Source organism: Helicoverpa zea, chromosome 30, assembly GCF_022581195.2.
Source record: "Helicoverpa zea isolate HzStark_Cry1AcR chromosome 30, ilHelZeax1.1, whole genome shotgun sequence".
Lineage (NCBI taxonomy): Eukaryota > Metazoa > Arthropoda > Insecta > Lepidoptera > Noctuidae > Helicoverpa > Helicoverpa zea.
Genome location: NC_061481.1, coordinates 4,075,730 through 4,081,071, shown reverse-complemented (window position 1 = coordinate 4,081,071; position 5,342 = coordinate 4,075,730).

The following is a 5,342-nucleotide window of genomic DNA, read 5'->3' as shown; positions in this document are numbered from 1 at the left end:
CACTCATAAATTTCATTCATAAAATTGAGTTATTTCTGAAGTACTATGACATTACAATGTCAAAAAAAGCAGCGCATATTAGCTATGTCCCGTCTTCTGTAATTCCAATCGATTATTTACGTATTTTATGTCAACCTCCTGAAATATGGCACAGATGCAAATCAACACCTTGTATTTATAGTTCGGCCATTCAGAGAATGCGTTCCTGACACGTCGCGATTGAACTGACGACGTAACTTTGCAATGGCGTTGCAGTTACGATAAAAATATTTTTGCTGGTTGTTTACCGTTTTAACAATTGAGGAGCATTAAAACAACATTATTATATCAATAATCAATGAATGTTATTACGTCGTCAGTTCAATCGCGACGTGTCAGGAACGCATTCTCTGAATGGCCGAACTATAATTCAAAATTTGTATGTGCTGAGTTTTGTACCGAGCAAAATTTTTACGTCGACAACGACTATGAATTTAGCTTTTTGGGTTTAACTATGTATAAGTATGTATGTGCTCAAAATTATGAAGTACCAATTTTATTTTTCTCTTAAGTGTATTTTCCCAAAAATCACCGCAAAAGTGTGAACATAATGCATTAGATTAGACCACATCACTATTTTAATACATACCGATGTCGATAAAAGCACAACACTAGGTACATTTAGCCGACAATTGTGAAAGAGCACACAATAAACACTAACTTACTCAAACGCGGTGAATTTTGGTCCGAAAAAATATAATGTTTGGGGAACCAATTTTACTATTTAAATAATAAGTTAAATTACAATAAAAAGTAGTGAAAACCTACTGTCCACGTAGGCCGCATATTTTGCGCAAGCTATCGACAATTGACGTTTGAATGCAGTTTGCGTCAGTGTTGCCAACTTTTAAATCAATTTTGAAAAGATACTTAACTTTCTTAGTATATCTTGGACACCAATGGCTAATAAAAAGGTGAAGGAAAACATCTTGAGGAAACCTGGACTATATAGTCTGAAGTCACCAACCCGCATTGAGCAAGCGTGGTGATTAATGCTCAATCCTTCTCCGTGTGAGAGGAGGCCTGTGCCCAGCAGTGGGACGATAAAAGGCTGTAACAGTAACTTTAACCATATTAAGTTAGCTACTATTGTCAAATGTATATGTTTCTGTAAAAGCTCGAACTACGGTAAATCTTAACATTTTCTAGTAAAACCTAAGATTTGCCGATTAAAAAAAAACTAAGGCATTGAATGTCTGACTTTAGTGCGGTAAATTAATTTCACCAGAACTTTTTTTATGAAAAATTAAAATAAAAAAAATACCCCTGAGTTATATTGTGTCTTGAATAATTCCCCCTATATTCAGGGGAATTTTAGAGAGCTGGCAACACAGATTTGTTTGTTACAAGATGCAACCAATCGTCAATTGACGTTATATTAATATTTTGTGAACCAAACGTAGTTGTTGTTTATAAAAACTATTGTGTAATAATTTATATTAAACTGTATTATACAAGGTGTTACAAAAGTACGCCAGTAAGTCATTTTGGCTCTTTATTTTTCGGATATTAAGAAAGTTTTTATATCTATGTTATATCTTTTTTTGTGGCTGTGACTGCCTCGTTGGTCTAGTGGTCGCAAGCGCGGCTGCTGTGCTCGAGGTCTCGGGTTCGATTCCCGGGTCGGGCTGAAATCGCTTTGTGGGTTTTCTTAAACTGGTCGTGTCGGATTGTCGTCCCATCGGGTTATGAGAGTGAAGGAATAGTGAGTGCACCTGTGACTGCGCAAATGCTCGTGCACATATGTCCTGCGCAGCTGGCTGATCTCCTTAAATGAGAACAGCCGCCGTTGCCGAAATCGGCCGTGGACGCCGTTATATCTTTTTTTGTGGCATAAAAATTAAGTGTTTTCTTTAAAAGTTGGTGATTTTTTAATGGTAATTTTCGTTCCATGGACCATTTATTGGCCGTTTGCTTTTGTAACACCTTGTATGTATGTATGTATATTTGTAAGGAAAGTGAGAACTGATAGGCTGCTAGTGATGATGTGAAGGTACTTAGTATCGGAGGAAGAATCTCATAACTCGTAAGATTTTGCTATAATATAATCATCGGCACGAATCTTGAGCGCTGACCTTCACCTGCGCAGAAGTAATTTATTGGGTCCCTTTTGTGGTATGAAGTGAGGCGCGGGGGCGGGCTAAAGCGGTGATTGGCCCGCAGTGCATCGCGTCATAGCCGTCACTCGGGATTGGTTCTTTGCTAATAAATCACTTCTGCGCAGATGATGGTCAGCGCTCAAGATTCGTGCCGATAACTATACAATACTTATCTATAGGGTAAAGGCGGGATAGATGCCCCACTTTTTGAAATATGCTTCTAATTTAATAAATATTGGTTCTACATTAATAACACCTATGAATGTAACTAGTTTAATCCTTTATGTTTATTTGTGATTTGTCCTTTTGGACCTATACTACTACAACACGGTTTGCAGATTTTAGCTTTTTGTAGAACTCAATTTTTGGGGATAGATGCCTACCCCTATGGATAGTTGCCCCACTTTGAAAGTACTAGCGAGGATAGATGCCTATGGTGCGGGATAGATGCCCTTCATACTGTATAAGTGTATTATATTAATAATATTTATATATTTTTTACTTTAATTTATTTCAAATGTAAAGTACTTTGCAGTTTTTAACATCTTTTAATATTCATTATCAGATTAATTAAAATTAACACAATAAAATTCTAAAAGTACACATGTTCAACAAAAAGAATGTATTTTAAATTTTAAACCCTTATTATAAAATATTAATTATTAAGTTTCAACATGCAAAATCATAAAAATAATTCTTTCTTAAAAACCAAAATAACACAATATACTTAGCATCATATTATTTAACTGGACAGTGCTTTAAGTTTTCCACGAGCAAAAATCTCGAGCAAAAATTTCTGAAAAGTGTACAGGTTTCATGTAACCAGTACTGACACATTACACATTGAATCCAGTCGGATATAGACTTTGTTGGTTCATAGTTTCCAAAGCATTCTATGCATTTATTTTTATTTGTATCTTTAGGCTCATCCTGTCCATCTCTTTTGGTCTTCTTTACCGGCAAACCTTTAGTTTTCTTTCGCTTAACTTTGTTCTTAGGTGAATTGTCTTCATCTTCACTGTTTGAACTGTAAATCATTCGTAATCAATAAAAAGTGTAAACACCTATACATAAACACATGAAAAATATAAAAAAAATTAAACCGACTTCCAAAAACACTAAAAAGCAAAAAAAAACTAATTTTAGGTGCATCGACTTAGAAGTCGGTGTCTAATGGATGTTACTAGGTTAATTTTGCCACCGACTTCTAGGCCGATGCACCTAAAATTAGTTTTTTTTTTGCTTTTTAGTGTTTTTGGAAGTCGGTTTAATTTTTTTGTAAAAAAGTTTTTTATTTACAGCTTTTCAGTGATACGAATACTTGTCACTATCCATATAAGTGGAAAGTTCTCATCAATACAAACAATATAAGCCCAAATACGAGGTATTTTACATATTCAGTTGTCGAGTTCCCTCGACCTTCTCTGGTCTCCATCATCATGTCAGCTCCAAACCTTCACTGTTGCAAAGGTCTAGTCAATACAAATAATATAAGCCCAAACACGAGGTAGTTTACATATTCTGTTATCGAGTTCCCTCGACCCTCTCTGGTCTCCATCATCAGGTCAGCTCCAAACCTTGACTGTTGCAAAGGTCTAGTCAATTCAAAAAATATAAGCCCAACCACGAGGTAGTTTACATATTCAGTTGTCGAGTTCCCTCGACCCTCTCTGGTCTCCATCATCAGGTCAGCTCCAAACCTTCACTGTTAAATAGTGCTTTCAGGCATACGCCTGAGTGTCAAGTTTTTACCTTATGTATGCCTACAACTTTCGAAGGTTACCCTCGATTTCTCAAGGTTTCCATCATCAGATCCTGACCTGATGACTATGGGACTAACTGGCAGCTATTCCGCGTCGAACAAAAAAAGAATCACGTAAATAGGTCCATAAACCTCGGAGTAATCGATGTACATACATAGAAAAAAAAAAAAAAAAAAAAACATACCGGCCGAATTGAGAACCTCCTCCTTTTTGGGAAGTCGGTTAAAAAAAAAACACAAATATATATTCAAAGCACTTATAATACATTCAGGGTACACGTGGTGTATGGAGGGATAGATGCCCCTCGGGGCACCTATACCGTAAAAAATCAGGGTAACTATCCTTTTTGACAGGGATAAATGCCCTAGTATTTTTTTAAATAAATAAATACAATAGAGCAACTATTTACATCAAAATGCATACTTCATGAAACAATATACAAATGTAATAAAAAATTTGACGGAGTTAATATCTTCTTATAAAGTTATACAACAGCAAATACTCGCCATTTTTCGCTCGCTTTAAGTTCGCCGCGGAGATGAATTCACACACGAGCGAAATGCGACCTCACCCCTCGACAGCGCGTGGCTAACTTAGGTGCGGGGTGCTTGTGGCTTCTAGTTAAACGGTTGTTTCTTAATCACGAGCATAGGAAGTTAGGTTTTTTAAAAATGGGGCATCTATCCCACTGAGGCATCTATCCCGCCTTTACCCTACTAATTTTATAAAGAGGATTTTTTATTTGCATTTGTTTGTTTGCACTCTAAAGGCTCCGAAACGACTGAACCAATTTGAAAAGAAAAGAAAATCTATGAATATATCAGAGAAAAGATTAACTCAAAATTATTTTAAAAAAAGTTCCTATTTTGATGATTACTTATACATTTTTGTATTTAAAAAAAATGTTTTATTTTCTTTAGTAAGAAAAACAATCTTGCCACTATTTAGTTATTTAAACTTTCAACCTGTAATCATTAATTTTGTCTTTGCCTGTAAAAGTCTCAAACTACATATCTCAATAAGGAAGAAAAACATTTTTAGATTATTTTAATTGAGATACCTACGTTTAGAATCTCGTCAGAAATATTAAAAGAAAAAACTAAGTATATATTTTATTTCTTTAAAATCGTTTTTTTTTATTAAATCGATTATTTCGACATAAGTGTTGCGAGATGAAAATTATTGTCATAAAGTAAGTAGGATATGGTCGAAGGCCTAATAGATGGAAAACGTGGGACTTATTTCCGTTCCCAATAATCTATCCATCTATTTATTCACTCACTAGAGATTAGAGATAAGCTCTGCCTCACTAAGACGCCATGGCGACGTCGGCGTCGCCGGCTACGTATCCAAGCAGTTAATGTTGAAATGTATGGAACCTAACTCAATTGGAAGCGCGGCCACGAGCTATAGTTCCCTACGTGGCTATTCTGGTTGCTTG